Genomic DNA, 19,877 nt, shown 5'->3' with positions numbered 1-19,877 from the left:
AGGTTGTAATGGTGCCCAATGAAAACCTGTGGCTTTGTGTAACTAAAAGGCAGGCTTGTTCCACCCGCTGGCTTGTATACGTTTTGGTCAATGTTTAGGCATTTTGCCAAGGCACCTTTGAAGAAACCTCAAGGCACCCCTGGGTCCCTGGGCACCCTGGTTGAGAAAGTCTGCTCTAGTTGGAGAACTCCTCAGCAGCAAAAGACCACCAGAAGGGGCTCCCCACCTTGTTGGTGTATTAGCAACCTGAGATGTGGGACTGCGCCTGGGAGAGGCTGAACCCAGACGGACTCCAACTCAGTTGGCAGGTAGGGCCTTATCACAACATCACCGTCTTGCAGGTGTAGATCTTGAGGACTAAAAGGAGAATGGAGGAGGTTGCTATTGCTTTCCTTTTATAGATTTCAACAGGTCCTGTGGGTGGTGATAGGGGCGGAGCTATATCACATGCATGCTGTCATGTTGGCGTCAGGAAATATTTCTTACCTTGTTGGATGTCTGTTAGGAGCAGGCCTCTGTACAGACTGCAGGCTACTCAGTTTCACAGAGATTCTGTCCCCACACCAACTGGGGAAACACTGAGCTTCCTTTGATAAAATACAAATGTCGATGGACATGCGTTGTGGCGTGCTGCCAGAAATAATACATGCGCCATTTTTGGTGCATCATGAGATACATTCAAATGAATTGTCTTAGGATAATGCACGTTAATAACGCATCACAGTAGTGTGAATGAGCCTTAACGTGGACAAGCATCAGACACGTGTTTTCATGTTAAGAGCATGCTTAGAAATGTGTATTTTACCTCTCACAGAGGTCACAGTACTCCACCTAGGTTTTCTCTCCTGAAAAATGGGATCATCTTTGTTTAGGCATCATGCAGGGTCACCCTGGCGTCAGATGCCAACACAGAGATGAAACAATCATGTAAATCCTGGTGTTCACAAATATCTGACACAGATCAGCCCTTCTCCTTGTGACTTTCTGCAAAGTTACAATGTGTCAGTCTGATCACTGGGGTAGAGGAGACTGAAGAAATGCTTTCTCCCTCCAGTAGCAGACTGATGACATCATCTCAGCCTAGGCAATAGACTGGAACGCAAGGACAGCTTTTTAAAGGTTTTTTTGAAAAATTATACTGTTGCTTTATATTTTGACATATCAGGAATTTATTCTTGCAGATTTGTAAAGTTACAGAAGGTTCCATTGTACATAGTGATGCCAGATGCCAAAACTAAAATATATTTATAAACTGGAGGTTAAAGTCTATAATCAGGCTCAAGGAACTATGTTGCCCTAAATATAGAAATAATTATAGCTGTGTACACAAGTCTTGGCCAGAAGACATTTTGCTCCGAGAATGTTCCAAAAGTTAGCGCAGACCTATAAATTCAGTGTGTACAATACTTGTTTTGATTGTTTTAGCGCTCGACTATGCAGGGATGTAAATATGTGCTCATCAGCCCTGGGGGTATTCATCAAACTGCAGGTTAAGTGGTTGAAAACATTCAGTGTCTACACTCCACTGGAAAAAAGGCATCTTTTGTAAAGCACATTCTACTTTTTGTGAAAAAAAAAAAGAACTTCTTAAGCCCGGGTTCACACTGATGCGGTGTGGAATTTGCAGCGTTTTCAGTTCGAATTCGCATCAGAATCGCACCCCGTTCATGCGAACGTGTATGCGGGTGTGTATGTTAAGTTAACAACACCCTGAAAGCGGTCCATAAAACGCAGTGTGATGTGCAGAATTATAGGTGTGAATACCCACGCGATCCGATTTTAGTGCGGATCAAAAGAAGGGTCCTCCAAGTTTTTGGTGCGGGTGTGGTGCGATTAGAGCCATACAAAATGTATGGCTCCAATCGCACCGCACACAAATCGCATGTGATTTGCACAGGAATGCAATGTACCACACTTCATATATGTGAACCCAGGCTAAAAGTATGTGTATTCCCTCACCTTGTAAAACAACCCATTCAGAAATGAAAAGCAAAACATTTGTATATACTGCACATATAAAAAATTATAAATAAATAAGGAAAAAAAAAGCATTATAAATACTTTTTTTTGGCCTTTTATTTATAAGTGATCACATACCCTCTGTACTCAGCTGCTTAAAGTGGACTTCCAGTGAAAATAGAAAAAACATTTTTTTCTCAACAAAAACTGTAGCTGCTGACTTTTAAAAAAAACGGACACTTAACTGTCCCTCGATGCCGTGGTGTGTGTCTCCCCCCTCCCCCCCCGCAGCCTGTTTCACCAGCCGCCCTGTGTTCCCGGTGCCAGAATCTTCAGTATGGGCACCTGGCTGTGATAGCTTGCAGCTTCACAGCTGGGTGCTCTCTGCGCATGCGTAACGCTGCGCTTTATGGATGGTCCTGTAGTCTTCTGGGACCTGTCACAGAAAACTACGGGGGGTGGGGTTAACTTCCGCTTCCGATCACAGAGGAAGTGGGAGTAGGTACCTGTCAATTTCAGGTACCCGCTCCCCCCCCCGCTCTCTCTATAGGTGCCAATCCTTAATGGGGAGCTGGGGACCAGTCCTTAAAGCAGAACTTCCCCTTTTGGGTGGAGCTCTGCTTTAAGAGCTGGGGGATGAGAAACAGCTGTACACTGATCTTACCTTTGAGTGGCTGTGCAGGGAGCAGGCATATCAGCACAAGCCTGATCGTTGGATTAGCTCCCAGCACAGCCAGAAAACTGACCACACTGTGCTCTCATGCCTAGTGTGGTCAGTCATTAATAGGAAAGCAGAGGGACTGGCAGGAACACTAGGTATTTCACACAAAGGAAGCAATACAAAGAGAACAGGATACTTTTACATACAAGTACATGGTACAGCAGGCACATATTAGGAATATGATTTGAAATATGTTGGGTTTACATAGTCTTTATTCTTTTTTTTTTTTTTTTGCATTGCAGCCACAAAGTTGTCAGTAACAGATCCTTTAAGCCCTGGAAGTTGCAAGATGGGGCCTCCATGGATAAGACTTGTTTTTTCAGCACATCCCACAGATGCTCAATGGATTGAGTTTGGAGAATTTGGAGGTCAAGTCAACACCTCAAACTTGCTGTTGTGTTCCTAAAACCATTCTTTTTTTAAATCATATAATTTATATTAAAAGAGAAGTTCAGAAATAAAAAAAAAAAACATTTATACTTACCTAGATGGATGCAACCTCAGTCAGATGAAGTTGATGGGTGAAGGGTGTGTACTAATGAGGTCAGTACAGGATGTGTGTGCTAATAAGATCAGCTGGTAATATGCTTCTGGGGTCCTACTGGCTTCTGTGTCCTCTGTCTACATTCCAGGAATTGAAAAGGCTTTCTAAGAAACCAAGGGCTAAGGTAAGGCCTTGCTCTCCAGATCAAAGAGCGCTTGTATATTTTTCAACTGAGGTACATTAATGGAATATTGGTGCATACGGGAGCTGGATTTTATTTAAAAAAAAAAAAGTGAACTTAGCCTTTAATAATGTAACAAACAATACACATATACCATACATTGCGGTGACACAGAAATATTTCAGTCTTATTATAAGATATTGCTGTTCAAATAACCAGTTATGGATACTGTATGATGGATCGAATTGTCTCATTATTCATTATACACTATGTGATCAAATGTTTGTGGACACCTGACCATCACACCTACAATATACGAGTTTGCTAAATATGCCATTCCAAAACCATGAGCATTGATACACAACTGAGCAACACTTTGGGGCTATAGCAGATTCCACTGGAAAGCGTGTCTGTGGACATTTTGCCTATTTAGTAAAAAGAGCATTTGTGAGGCCTAGTACTGATGTTGAACAAGAAGGTCTGGCACGTAATAGGCATTTGAGTATATCCCAAAGATTTTCAATAGGGTTGAGGTTAAGGCTATGTGAAGGCAACTCAGGTTCCTCCACACCAAGCTCATCAAACCATATCGTTTTGGATCTGACTTTTTGGCACAGTCACATCCTAAAACTGTCATCACAAGGTTGGAAGCACACAGTTGTTTAATATTTCTTTGTATGCTGTAACATTATCAAGAATCTTCTTTGGAAACACCGGCAATCAATAATTAGGAGGGGGTGTTACATCATTTTTGCCATATACTGTAGTATGTGAGATTATCAGGGATCCACAAACGTTTGATTATATAGTGTATATGAAAAGAAATCATATCCAGATGTCTGTGCTAATTAGATCTCTGGATATACCAATACAGTAAGGCACCATGATCCCCTGTAAAGAGAGTTGAAATGGTACTGGTTACTATTATATCATATGCAGCTCAAAGGCTGAAATCCATTCTCAAACCATTCTTGAACCATTTTTGCAGTATGGCAGGGCACAATATCCTGCTGAAAGAGGCCACTGCCATCAGGGTTTACCATTTCTATGAAGGGGTGTACTTCATAGAAATGGTAGGTAGGTAGGTAGTACAATTCAAGTAACATTCATGTGAATGGCAGGACCCAAGGTTTCTTGGCAGACATTGCCCAAAGCATCACAATGCTTTCGCAGGCTTGCCTTCATCCCATACTGCATCCTGGTGCCATCTCTTCTCCAGGTAAGTGACACACACACACAGTCGTCCACATGATTTAAAATAAAATGTGATTCATCAGACTAGGCCACCTTCTTCCATTGCTCAGTGGTCCAGCTCCTCTGGCACTTTGCAGAGGCTAAGGGAGAACCAGGGGCGGACTGACCATTTGGAAACTTGGGCACTGCCCGAAGGCCCGGGGTCAGTAGGGGGCCCCATGAGATGCCCCTGGTACCTTTTTCATAGGCTTTATTGAGTTTGGGCAAGGACACAGTGGCCCCATGATCCTCTATTGCCCGGGGGCCACATGAGGTGTCAGTCCACCCCTGGGGAGAACCCAACAAGGCAGGGCATTTGCTGCTTGTGTGGACGGGATGTGTACTGCTCCGATCACGTGGGATGAATAGAAAGGAAGGCAGAACACATCCCACCCACATAAGCAGCAGCAATGATGAGATTGTGGCCCTCCACCACTCCTGATGTCTTGCCAGCAGTCTCCAATCCCCGCACGGTTATACAGCTTGAGCACAGCACTAAGACCTCCTTCTTCCCAACTGGTTCCCTTACACACAGCTACTGGCCATTCTGATGTTAGATTTTCACAGGTCAGAACTAAACACAGTAGCCAGCTGTACACTCTTCAGATCATGTCTGTGTGTAAGGGAAATGGATTTCAGCTCCAGAGTGTGCTGTGTGGGGAGCAGGATATCTTGTGACAGCAGGATATCAGTGATGAAACTACCAGGGTCGTAAAGGTTGCATTTGCGACCAGGCCCTGGCATTCCGCCACTGTGGGAAGGGGGGGGGGGCAAGACAGTGGGAAGGGGACCACTCTGTGTTGTAAATACTAGGCACCTTTCTCCTGTGCGTATATGCCCACTAAAGGAGAAGAGTGCCCATTTAACATATGACTGTGTTGTAGTGTTGGCTCAAAACTGCCTCACTGCTGCTGCTGCTTAGGTGGCAGAGGTGGGTTCAGCAGTGGCAGTGTGTGGGAGCCCTGATCCCCAGCTGGAAAGATAGCGGCAGAGGGTGCCAGGCTCACTTGAATGGTGGAGGAGGACATGGCGTCCGGTCCTGGGGCTCAGGCTGATGTATGTGTAGAACTCCTCCCTGCACTCCACTACAAAGATGGAGGACACCTGCTGCAGGAAGTGATGCCAACAAGGAGACACAGTCATCTAGAGGTATAGTTGTCATAGGAACATAGACTAGGAGCTAGGAGGGTGAATGTCTGTGGCACAGAGAGGACTAGCAGAGTGCCCCTTTATATCCTTCAGAGTGCCCCCTTAGTACAGTAGTACTAAGGGGGCACTCTGAAGGATCTAAGGGGGCACTCTGGAGGTACTAAGTTAGTACCACTAGAGTGCCCCCTTAGAGCCTTCAGAATGCCCCATTTCATCCTCCAAGTGCCCTTTTAGTACTACTAAGGGGGCACTCTGATTGACTTAATGGGCCCCTCTGGAGAATGTAAGGGGGCACTCTAAAGGATCGAAGGAGACACTCTGGAGGATCTAGAGGACACCCTGGAAGTACTAAGTACTGCCTTAGTGCCCCCTTAGATCCTCCAGAGTGCCCTCTTTTATCCTCCAAGTGCCCCCTTAGTACTACAAAGGGGCTACTCTGGAGGATGTAAGGGACCACTCTGGAAGATGTAAGGAAAAATAAAATGTGGCATGCAGAGCGTGCCACGATGAAACGTGGGCATGGTTTAATTTGCACTAAATAATGGGTGTGGTTTAAGGAGCATGTGGTTAAATAGAGTCTGAGATGACTTACCGTACATAGTGCAGAATGAGGTAATGTTAAATAGGGAATATACAGTGAGGAGTGCATAGCGGTGGGTAGTATGTGCAGCAGAGGAGTGGAGTGCATGGCAGTGCGTATTATGTGCAGGAGAGGAGTGGAGTGTATGGCAGTGCGTATTATGTGCAGGAGAGGAGTGGAGTGTATGGCAGTGCGTATTATGTGCAGGAGAGGAGTGGAGTGCATAGCGGTGGGTAGTATGTGCAGCAGAGGAGTGGAGTGCATGGCAGTGCGTATTATGTGCAGGAGAGGAGTGGAGTGTATGGCAGTGCGTATTGTGTGCAGGAGAGGAGTGGAGTGTATGGCAGTGCGTATTATGTGCAGGAGAGGAGTGGAGTGTATGGCAGTGCGTATTATGTGCAGGAGAGGAGTGCGGAGTTTATGGTGTTGGGTAGTATGTGCCAGGAGGGTAGTAGACGGTGTCAGTAGTTAATTATTATTAGGTTGTTTTGTTTGACAAATGTATTCATTTTATTTTTACATTTTTTTAAATAATTTTTTTCACAGTGCTTTGGGAAGGGGGGCAGTGGACATTGTCAGTATTTTTTTTCTTTAATTTAATTTTCTATTATGTTTTAAAATTTAATGTTTTAATTACTTTTTAATAAAATGTCTTTTTTACAGTTGACAATACACAGGATACAGGGAAATGGTTGCCCAGTTTCACACAATTTCAGTGCATATTCATAATTCATCTGAATAGGCACTGAAATCGTGTGAAACCGGTCAACTATTTCCCTGCATCCTGTGTATTATCTGGAATAAAGACATTTTATCTTCGGTTTCCCATTTACAATGCTTAAGTTATGAATGGACAGAGTCGGTGCCGATTACTGACTCATTTAGAAAAGGAAGGGAACAATAAATTATATATTTACCGGCCCCTTCCTCTGTTCTCCATCCTGACACATGCACCGCAGGAGCCAGTGGGAGAGGAGAGGAGGGAAGCTGTCAGTGTTGCAGAGGGATGAGGGGGGCCCAGAAAGGAAGATAAATGTGGTGGACAGTCGGTGGTGATGGGTGCAGCATTGGGGGCAGTTACAAGCACTGATCTCCCTGTATTGGTTTCAGTGAAGCAGCTAAAATCCACTGAATGAAGAGGAGAAGCTTTCAACTGCTTCAATGAAAGCCATACAGGGTGATCAGTGTTTTTAACTGCCCCCCATCGCCGCGCCAATCACCACAACTGTCAAAAGTGTCCTGCAGGAGGCACCAACCAGGGACGGACCATCCATGGGTGCAGTGTGGGTCAGAGCACAGTGCCACCTCCTCCCGGGCCTGTGTTCAGTGAACACCTTGCACCCATGGATGATATGCCACTGCTGTCAGTGGTCATAAGGTAATGGTAGATCGGTCTAATTGGCTTAGAGAGGATTATATTGATCAGCAGAAGTAGAATGACACTTTAAGGGCCTGTTCATACATTTAGGCAGCCTTGCCTAGTGCAGTCCAGACACACAGACATGGCATGTTTCCTTTGTTTAATATTGTGTCAGTTCAAATCACAGTGTTGCAGTGGTGGGCATTGCATGCAGTAACCTCCTGACCCTCCCTTCCACCCACCACAATCATCTTTGAAAAGCAATTCTACAAGCATTGGTGGCCAGAGGTAGTTTAAACCCCCCCCACACACACAAAAAAAATCACCTGTGCTCCGTCATACTTCAAAGCCCCCATCTTTACCTGCTATCTATACATGCATCTTAATAGCAAAAAAAAAGTAATAATAAATGTACACAAGTGGCAGCAAAGTCCATATGGGATCCACATATGAAGGCAGAAGCTGGTGCATAAAGAAAAAAGCCTGATGCAGAAAGAATACCATCACCTTCCACCCAAAAGAATTGGCCTCTTACCAGAAGGTTTGACCGCATACACTGCATACGTACATGCATACTTCAATGCATACACTGCATATGTACATGCATACTTCAATGCATACACTGCATACGTTCATACATACTTAAATGCATACTTGCATAAACTGCATTAAATTGACCTTAAGTACCGTTAAAGGTCATATTTCAGCTCTATCCATTTTTTTCCCAGAGACTGTTGTTTTCTTTACTCCTTGATTCGTACTTCGTGCAGGGTGTAACACGGATGGTCCCGTCTGTCAGGCCCCCCTTGTGTCCATGGGACTTGAACTTGGTCTTGGCTGTCCATGCAGAAGCCACCTTTTGAACCAATTAAAGAAACTTAATCCTTTGATTCGAAAGATGGCTTTTTAGATTACTATCACTTTGGCAGGAAGAGTTCAAAGTGTCTTGTAAGGAGCCATTCTTGGTCTTGCATCATGATAAGGTGATTATTGCATCCTCATCCATCTTCTTACCTACTGTAGACTGGTTTCTAGTTTTCACTTGAATAAGGATAATGTCTTGCCTTTCTTTTTTCCTAGTTCACAGTTGGCAGGGGAAAGATCACTGCATACTCTGAAAGTAGTTCGGGTTGTCAGGATTTACTTGAGTTTGGCAGCACAGTTCAGGAATCCTGGTTGGTGGTGCCAGAAGGCCCCAGAACGGACAGGCAGCTTTCAGATCAACTATTTCTCATTTGATACACCAGTCAGTCAATCAGGCCTATGGTTTGAAGGATAAGGTCCCACCTTTTTGGGTGAGAGCTCACTCTACCAGGAGCGTGGGGGCATCTTGGGCTATCTGACATCAGGCATCAATGGCTCAGGTTTGCTAGGCCTTTGGTTCATACATTCACAAGGTTTTACCAGGTGGATCTAGTTTTACCATGGAAGATTTTGCCTTTGGCCGTAGCTTGTCACGTATGGCTGAGTAGGACCTTTGAGATTGATGGTGGTGGTTATTATGGTATCACATCCTCAAAGTTTTCATTGCTTTAGGACATGATGTACAATAAAGAATATTAGATTTTTTTCTACATACTTACCTTTAAAATCCATTTCTTGGAGTATGTCACGGGACACAGACGTCCCTCCCCTCTTTCTGGAATTTTCATTGCTTGCTACCAAAACTGAAGTACTTCCTGTGTAGGAGGGTTTATATAGGGAAGGACTTCCTGTTTGATTGATCTGCCAGTGTCCATTCACCTATAGGTGGCATATAACCCCCATAGTCATGAATAGACTGCTCTGTGTTCATGGTGTACTCCAAGAAATGGATTTTACAGGTATGTACAAAAAAATCCAATTTTTCCACAGTACTAGAAAAAAATGCACCAATGGAAGGAGCACCAGACCAAATGATAAAGGAGTGCAAACAAATGTATTGGTTTACACTAAAAACAGTCAACATGTTTCAGACATCAGAAGACCTTCCCCCTTCTTCAGGGCTTTGGTTATAATTAAAACCTGGAATGGAGTCTGAATAGGGCTTTCCTGTGTGAGTCTATGCAGGGAAGCTAACCTTTATATTAAATGCTTATGGGATTGCTGCTGGCTAGTAACTCCTAGTCCAACAATTAGCTTCCCTACGTAGACTCACAAAGGAAAGCCCTATTTTGAGTCCATTCAAGTTTCTTAGTTCAACCAAAGTTCTGAGGAACAACAAGGTTTTTATGACTCTTGAAACTCGTTGGTTGTCTTTTAATGTAAACTAATAATTTAATTTGGACTCATCAATTGGTCTGGCATTTCTTCCATCAGTTCAGGCTTTTATTGCTAACCTGCTGGGTAACCACAGGAGGCAAGTCCAGTTTGTGTGAGCAGAATAACCTGAGCCAGTGTGCTCTCCTCTTACTTCTTTGTATAAACTTAGTCCCAGCGCCTCTTGGATGTCTTTTTCCTAATCTGTTTCACAAAATGGCGGTAATAACGTGTAATTTTTCTCTATATTTTTTAGTTGAATAGTGGCATTCCGTGCAAAGCAAGCACTTATTACTCACCTCTCCCCCAATGATTAGACTTCTGCCACCCCTCCCACTGCCACACAGCCATTCACTGGAAAGATCAGTGTGCTGCTGTTTCTCCTTTCCTAGCTGCAGAACTAGCTTAGAGGGTATGTGATCACTTATAAAACTTATAAACTGTTTTTTATATCTATACACAAATGTTTTGTCTTTCATTTCTATTTTAAACTGAGTTGTTTTACAAGGTGGGAGTTTATATATGCTTTAATTGCTTGCATTGCACTGTTCAGCTTTGAAAAAAAAGTGAAAGTTGCTTTAGAAAGGAGGCAAATATCAGACTTCTACAGACCACTGATTGCTGACTTTCTTACTGAAAAGTTACAAAGTACAGGTGAAACTCGAAAAATTAGAATATCATGGAAAAGTTCATTTATTTCAGTAATGCAACTTAAAAGATGAAACTAACATATGAGATAGACTCATTACATGCAAAGCAAGATAGTTCAAGCCGTGATTTGTCATAATTGTGATGATTATGGCTTACAGCTCATGAAAACCCCAAATCCACAATCTCAGAAAATTAGAATATTACATGCAATCAATAAAACAAGGATTGTACATAGAACAATATCGGACCTCTGAAAAGTAGACGCATGCATATGTACTCAGTACTTGGTTTGGGCCTCTTTTTCAGCAATTACTGCCTCAATGCGGCGTGGCATGGAAGCTATCAGCCTGTGGCACTGCTGAGGTGTTATGGAAGACCAGGATGCTTCAATAGCAGCCTTTAGCTCTTCTGCATTGTTCAGTCTCATGTCTCTCATCTTTCTCTTGGCAATGCCCCATAGATTCTCTATGGGGTTCAGGTCAGGTGAGTTTGCTGGCCAATCAAGCACAGTAATCCCACGGTCATTGAACCAGGTTTTGGTGCTTTTGGCAGTGTGGGCAGGTGCCAAGTCCTGCTGGAAAATGAAGTCAGCATCCCCATAAAGCTCGTCTGTGGAAGGAAGCATGAAGTGCTCCAAAATCTCCTGGTAGACGGCTGCATTGACCCTGGACTTAATGAAGCACAGTGGATCAACACCAGCAGATGACATGGCTCCCCAAATCAACACAGACTGTGAAAACTTCACACCGGACTTCAAGCATCTTGCAGTGTGTGCCTCTCCATTCTTCCTCCATACTCTGGGTCCTTGGTTTCCAAATGAGATGCAAAAGTTGCTCTCATCAGAAAAGAGGACTTTGGACCACTGAGCAACAGACCAGGTCTGTTTTTCTTTAGCCCAGGTAAGACGCTTCTGACGTTTGTTGTTCAGGAGTGGATTGACATGAGGAATATGACATTTGAAGCCCATGTCCAGGATCCGTCTGTGTGTGGTGGCTTTTGATGCACCGACTCCAGCCTCAGTCCACTCCTTGTGAAAGTCCCCAACACTTTTGAATGGCCTTTTCCTGACAATCCTCTCCAGGCTGCGGTCATCCCTGCTGCTTGTGCACCTTTTTCTTCCACACTTTTCCCTTCCACATAACATTCTATTAATGTGCTTTGATACAGCACTTTGGGAACATCCAACTTCTTTTGCAATTACCTTTTGAGGCTTTCCCTCCTTATGGAGGGTGTCAATGATGGTTTTCTGCACAACTGTCAGGTCAGCAGTCTTTCCCATGATTGTGATTCCTACTGAACCAGACTGAAAGACCATTTAAAGGCTCAGGAACCCTTTTCAGGTGTTATGGCTTAATTAGCTGATTGGGACACTTTGAGCCGAGAATATTGCACCTTTTCACAATATTCTAATTTTCTGAGATTGTGGATTTGGGGTTTTCATGAGCTGTAAGCCATAATCATCACTATTATGACAAATCACGGCTTGAACTATCTTGCTTTGCATGTAATGAGTCTATCTCATATATTAGTTTCACCTTTTAACCACTTCCCGACCAGCCGTTGCATATAAACGGCCGGACGGTGGCACTGCAGGGTCGGGTGGCCATTTATAAATGGCCTCCCCGCCCCCTGCTTGTGCGCGCTCCCTGGGAGCGCGCTGCACCGCGATACGGTGCCCGCTGTGTGCTCCGGACACAGTGAAACACCGATCGTCGGACGGGACCTCTGTACGAGGTCCCGATCATGTGATCACTGATTGGGCAATCAGTGATCACATGCAAAGTAGTAAGCAAGATGTCACTTGTGACACCATTGCTTACTACGTGTGAAATCCGTGAATGATCACAGAGGTCACATGGTACAAGGCTATTCACAACAGCCTTGTACCATGTGACAAGCTGTGACCAATCACAGCTCACTCAGTACTTCTCAATGAGTGCAAGAATTCAGCCAGAGAGAAAGAGAAATGATTGCTTTTACATCCTATATGGGTGTAAAAGCAATCAGTGTAAAAAAAAAAAAAAAAACCAAAAACTTCATCACCCCCCACAAGTAGTACAGTGTCACCATGGTGACACTGTACTGCTAGGGTGACAGTATGTAAAAAAAAAAAAAATATATAAAAAAATAAAATAAAAATGTAAAAAAAAAAATGTTTAAAATTATAATTTTTGGTTATAAACTAATTTGGATTTTTTTTTTACTAAAAAGATAACGGAATAAATGTTGGCCAAGATTTATGATGAAATATTATTTATTTGCAAAATTTGATAAAAAAAACACTTTTTTTCAAAATTTTTGGACTTTTTCATTTACATAGCAAAAAAAATAAAAATCCCAGCGGTGAATAAATACCACCAAAATAAAGCTTTATCTGTCTCAAAAAAATGGTAAAAAATTCATATGAGTACAGTGTTGCATGACCGCGCAATCGTCATTCAAAGTGTGATAGCACTGAAAGCTGAAAATCGCCCTGGTCAGGAAGGGGGTAAAAGTGTCCGGTCTGGAAGTGGTTAAGTTGCATTACTGAAATAAATGAACTTTTGCACGATATTCTAATTTTTCGAGTTTCACCTGTAGGTAAAGCTAACTAAAACAGAATTCAGCCTCTGGATACAAGAATAAGAAAGGTCCCTCAAGATCATTATGGTATAATATACTAGTGTGTCCTGCACATTATGGCAGACTTGCCTGTCAAACAACCCCCTCCAGCGCTGCAGTGTCAGTGCATTCTGCTGATATGAGCATTTCCATCGTCTCACAGTCTTCCTTCCAAGCTTGGACTCTACAGACACTTGCTTGGCCTGAGCCGTGATGATGTTACTTGTGCACATACACAAGGGAGTCACATCATCACAGCAGAGGGAGTGCCATAAAGTTTGGAGCATGCTAGGCTTAGTGTACATTATCACTGACTGGCACAGAGAAGGGTTTATGACAACAGAGACTAATAGTATCTCTTCTTCTCGATCATAAAAATCCTAGGCGAGAGGGCTGCTGGGCGAATAACATTTTTCTATTTGTCGAAGTGCCTGTCACGCTGGTGGATACTTGACACCGCCTGCAGAATTGGATCTGTTCTTACGATTGCTGTTCTCTTTCTTTCTCTGCCAAATTTCATTGTTCTGTTCATGCACTTTCTTATGTCAGATTTGATGTTTGTGCCTGTAATTTATAAACGTTTCAATTTGTGAATGCCTCATGTAGACCACTGCTCTGATTATACTATTGAGCTTTTCCAGAAGCCAACATTTGTTACCGTGTACTACATGACTTCATAACATGCAAAGCTTTTTTGTAGTTCATTGATGTTCATATGTTCTGATTTTTATGAATAAACGTCAATTGTTTAAAAAAAAAAATCCTAGGTGTCAGTGTTTTTGGGGTTTTTTTTTGTTTATATCCTCTTTAAGAAGGCAAATATAAATCATACACAAGCCTGAAAAGAAACAAAAATTTAAAATTAAATATTTGATTCTTGCATTAATCTAATCAAGACCGGTTCTTCCAGATCAGAGATCCCAGTGTTTGTCTCTGCTGTGCAAAAGTCTGGATCACCTACCTGAACTGGGCATTCACAGGATGCAAAGTTTCCCATTTGCCTATGTATACTCTGAAGATTCATGTAAAGTTGTATTTACATACACTTGTTTGCATTTGTAGCAAGGACAGAATACCTTTGGATACAAATTAACAAAACATATGTTATAAAAATGCCACCATACACTGAGATGGATGAAAAGGCCAGTTCATCTAGGTTAGGTAGTAATATTATAAAAGCTCACTTTTCAAAATGTTTAACACCTTAAAGCAGAGCTCCACCCAAAAGGGGAAGTTCCGCTTTAAGGACTGCTCCCCTGCTCCCCATTAAGGATTGCAACCTTTGGGGGGTGGAGAGCGGGTACCTGAATTTGACAGGTACCCGCTCCCACTTCCAGTCTGATCGCCTAGGCGATCAGAAATGGAAGGTGTCCTCACTGTAGTCTTTTGGAACACATGACAGGTCCCAGAAGACTACAGGACCATTCATAAAGCGCAGCGTTACTCGCGCATGCACAGTGGGTATCCGGCTATGAAGCCGCAAGCTGTCACACCCGGGTGCCCACACTGAAGATGCCGGCCTCCAGGAATACAGGACGGCCGGTGAAACGAGCTGCTGGGGGACACACCGCGGGACCGAGGGACAGGTAAGTGACTGTTTTTTAATAGTCAGCAGCTAGTTTTTGTAGCTGCTGACGTTTATTTTTTGACAGGGTGAGCGGAACTCTGCTTTAAATATACAGACATGCGGAACTGTATTAATCAAATAACTGGAAAAAAAGAAATGTTTCCCACTGTATTGTCAAAAATACAAATATTTTTATTAAAACGTAAAAATGTACTGTAATATCAATCAGCAGAATACCACTCAAATTAAAACACCACCACGGACTTTTTCCAAATAAAACTGAGCAATGTTGACCTGGAAAACCACACATGCAAACACGCATACCACAGTACTGCCTGCTTTACAGTTGGTATAGAAAAAAAATCACATTTTGTTGCTTTGCAGCCTGAAATGGAGACAGACACAGTTTTTATTTTATTTAGTTATATTTACTCAGTGCAACTTGTAACATCCAAGTGAAAGATATAACACCAACATGTCAGGAAAAAAAAAAAAAAAAATCAAAAACAGAATCATAGAGTTGGAAAAAGGATCACCCCCTTGTGTCAGTATTTTGTTGAACCACCTTCTGCTTTTAGTCCAGCCTTTAGTTGGTTGGGATATGTCTCTACTAACTTTGCACATCTAGACTTTGCAATCTTTGCAGAACTTCTCAAGTTCAGTTAAATTTGATGGTGACCGTTTGTGGACTGCAATCTTCAAGTCATCCCACAGATTTTCAATGAGGTTTAAGTCTGGACTCTGACTAGGGCATGCAAGGACATTCACCTTTTTCTCCTTTAACCACTATGTGGTCATTCTTGCTGTGTGCTTTGGGTCATTGTCATGTTGGAAGGTAAACCTTGTGACTGCATGTGACCTTTCTTGAGGAGCGGCTTTTTTCTTGCAACCCTCCCATACAAGCCATATTTGTGGAGAATTTGTGATATTGTTGTATTCCTGCAGCTGTTTCACAGTTCCTGTAGGCCTCTTGGTAGCCTCTCTGAACAGTTTTCTCCTGACTCTTTCATCCACTTTGGAGCGACGTCCTGATCCAGGGAGGATCTGTGTTCTACCAAATACCTTCCACTTCTTAAAAGTATACTTCACTCTGCTTCTAAGCATTTGACATTTTTTTGTATCCATCACCTGACTTGTGCCTGTCCACAACTTTATCCTGGAGATCTTTTGACAGTGCCTTGCCACCTGTAGGTAATTATTTGCTTCACTTGCACTATCAGGGACTGAAATGCTCCAGAAAAGCTCTTTTCATGCTGAACTAATCAAAATGACCAACAGCTGATCTCAGTTGAAAGTCAAATGGCTTTATGTGCCATTGAGAAGGTGATTAGCTACACCTGATTGAGCTTACAAGTCATTTTTATGAGGGGGTGATCCTTTTTCGAATTCAAGTATTCAATAATTGCACTGGAATCCACCCCATTGCCTGATTAACAGCTGGCTTGGCCTTCCCACATTGGCCGACGTGGGAACGTTGCTGCAGCATTGAGGTATGCTTTTTTTTTTTTATAAAAGCCCAATCTTGTCCTTTAAGTTGGCATTACACCTGTAGAATTTTGTTACAAAAGTGACAGAACATTCATTTAGTTAATTAAGAGGGGTGATTCAGCAATCGGTTTCGACCAGTGCTATCAAAAAAAAAAAAGGACGAGAAGGATGTAACATTTTTATTCAATCTAACGAGAACAAACAAATTTCTAGTCTTTTGCGCATGCACTTGATAAAGTTAATCTGGAAGGAGAACATTCATTCTCCAAAAATCGAGAAATCGCCATGGTTGGACAAAAAGTAATTCCATATCAGTCCATGAAGGCACCATGGAAAGGTTGCATAAGTGATTTTAAACTTTCTTGTCTGAACTAAACTCTAGTGGTCCGTCGAAATGAAAATTCTGGTGCTGAAACCAAAAATTCAGGATGGACTTGGCCATAAACCAAAACGGAATTGGAGTTTTTAAAAATGTAATTAATGTGACTGGTAATTTTGCATTGAAGCCACTAAGGGTCATTTTTGCATTAGAGCACAGGTGTCAAACTGGCGGTCCTCCAGCTGTTGCCAAACTACAAGTCCCATGATTGACAGTTGCAAGCATGACTCCCAAAGGCAGAGGCATGATGGGACTTGTAGTTTCACAACAGCTGGAGGGCCGCCAGTTTGACACCCCTGCATTAGAGCATAAGGGGAAGCAACTTTGCATGAAAGCCTCTGAGACACAATTTTCCATTAGAGTCTATGGGACACGACTTTGAACGGTGTACGAGACGCGATTTTGCGTTTAAGTCACTAGAGGGTGTTTTTGCATGAAAGTCTATGAGACGTGACTTTGCATCTATTGGCACTTTTTTTCCTATCGGCAAAATGCAGATAACACCGTTTTCGGCCGCCGATATATATATTGGTGCCTCTCTACTAAATGCTACAGGTGTAAGGCCAGCATCACACTAATCTGCTGCAATTTGGACAAAACACAGGTGCAGCACAGTGAACCAACAGTTTTCACACAGGCTAGCTGTGCTTTCCCATAGACTTTGATTATGTCCCTGCATGCAAGAATTTTGGTGCATTTTCAGAAAAACGAACCAAAACCACAGAAATAATTAGAAGTCTAAGTGGGAAAGCACAGCGAACCTGCATGAGAACCGTGGGTACACTGTGTGAAGTCTCTGGAAAGAACAACATTCTACAAATGCGATCTGGCCAGACTTACATTTTACTGCACATATTAAGAGTCTTTCTTGAATACAAACGATTAATTCATCAGTCTAGGCATGACAGTAGCATAGTGGTCAGTTACTGAACTTGTGTGATATCCAAAGTGTGTGTCACTTATCTATGATTGTCCATGCTGTGGCCATAGAGCTTCTTGAATTCTGGCCAGTATATCTGTAATCTGCAGATTCGCTTTTAACCTCCCTGGCGGTATTCCCGAGTGTAGCTCGGGGTAAAAAGTTTCAGCACAAGTGGTAACCCCGAGCTACACTGGGGAATACCTTGCAGCGTTGCTCTGGGATCCCTTCTGCACTTACCTTGTCCTTCACTCCCGCGATGTCCCCCCTGCAGCATCCCCGGCCACCTCCTCCGGCGGATGCCGGCATCTGTCTTCCGGGGTCCGTTCCCTGTGACGTCGGGATGTACCGGACAGAAACAGCAGGAAATTTAAAAATGTCAAAAAGTGACATTCACTAAATACACTAAAATCACATAGCAAAACATTGCTGTTTCAACCCATTTCACATACATTTTGTCCCGATTGCTTTGTCCTGCGCCCTGCCTGCATTTTTACTGTTCTTTCTACCTGGAAACTGAGAAATGTCCATGGCGTCCAAAAAGCGTCCCTTTAGGTCAAAAGTGGTTTTAGACCAGCTAGAGAACAGCGATAGTAAATCAGAACCATTTGCAGAATTAAGTGATAATGATTTGTGGGGAAATTCTTCATCAGACACTAAAAACGATTTTGCAACTTTGCTCAGTGATGTACGAACTTCGCGCCATATTTCAAATTTCAGGGTTTTTGGTTTGATTATATTATTGAATTAAATTTATTATATTATTTTTTATGATTATTTATTAAATTATCATTTATGATTTTGGGTTTCAAATTTTATTATACCCGGGATGTTTACTAGACTCTTGTTCGGACAGATTTCAGTGAGTTATTCCTAAAAATTACAGGCCTGCAATAAAAAAAAAAAGCGACATTTCCATGCAAAAAAAGTACCGCTTTGAGCACAGAAATACGGACATAATTAGACCGCTAGGGAGGTTAATGCAATTCTTCTCCTAAGTACAGAGTCATCCCCAGCAAACAGACAGTTTTTTCAAGGGATGCAACAGCCAGTGTAATCAATCACTACTCATCAGTGCTAGACTCCAATAGCTAGACAAGCGTATGACCTTTCAGGCAAATTCAGTCCATATATTATACTTACAGTCAGATACAAAAATGACATGTATGCCAGAAGCACAGGCAAACCACCAGTCGGTCTTGACAAAACAATCCTCTGACTTCTTCAGGTCCAATACACAGTATATAAAGCAATCAGTACTGTGGTATACTTGTGTGGTTGTCTGTGGCAATGTTGCTCAGTTCGTGGTGGTGGTTTAATTTGATTTTCCTATTACATTTATTTTCTTAGAGCTGGCTCTCACCAGATGCAGTCCAGCGTGTTTTTATTCTGCATCAAAAACACACAGACAAGGTTTACCCGCTTCCTGACCGCCCTATAGCAGAACTACTGCTACAGAGCTGTGCAAAGTGTATATATCCATGATTTTGCATTTCGGGGTAGGGGGAGCGAGCACACCCTACCCACGCTGCCGTTGGTGGCTTCAGCTGTCGATCCTTGGGTCCCACCCGGTGTTTCTCCGCTGACACCTGGTGATCGCCGAGTATCCCTGATGGGGGAAAGGTCCGTAAACAATACAGATCTCTGTCAGCTCCAGCATGCTGCTTTGCATTGCTCTGCGAGCAAAGCAATACAAAGCAGCGTGCTTACACAGTAAAGCACAGCACACTGTAAAACAACAGTTAATGCCCCAGATGTTAACCCATTTCTGCGCAGCGTCATTAGTAGCTTTTTATTAGCACTGATCACTGTATTAGTGTCACTGGGGATGTCAGTGACAGTTCCCCCCAGTGTTAGAATGCCCACTGCAGTCCCGCAATAAGTCTCTGATTACCACCATTACTAGTATAAAAAATTAAATTGCTAAAAAAAAAATCCCAATACCGGAATTTTTATCTGACATGTAGAGTACATTTTAGCCTAAATTTATGATGAAATTTTATTTTTAAAATTTTTTTTACTGGATATGTTTTATAGCAAAAAGTCAAAATGGTCGGTCATTTTTTGTTTACAGCATTAAAAAAAACAGACAGGTGATCAAATACCACTAACAGAAAGCTCCATTTGTGGGAAAAGGAAAGAAAATTGCAAATGGGTGCAGTGTTGCATGACCACGCAATTGTCAGGTAAAGTAGCACAGCGCCGTTTCGCAAAAAATGGCCTGGTCAGGAAGGGGGGTAAATCCTCTGGAAGGCAAGTGGTTAACATGGATTCCAATGGCCAAAGTTCACACTAGTGCAGTCAACAACAGTAGAATATGTTGCATTTTTTTGCTGTATGGAACACAGCAAAACACAAACTCACTGA

The sequence above is a fragment of the Staurois parvus genome, unplaced genomic scaffold, assembly GCF_062004578.1.
Source record: "Staurois parvus isolate SC_StPar_1 unplaced genomic scaffold, SC_StPar_1.0 ptg000362l, whole genome shotgun sequence".
NCBI lineage: Eukaryota > Metazoa > Chordata > Amphibia > Anura > Ranidae > Staurois > Staurois parvus.
The sequence above is the reverse complement of the archived record's forward strand: the minus strand, read 5'-3'. Positions refer to the sequence as shown.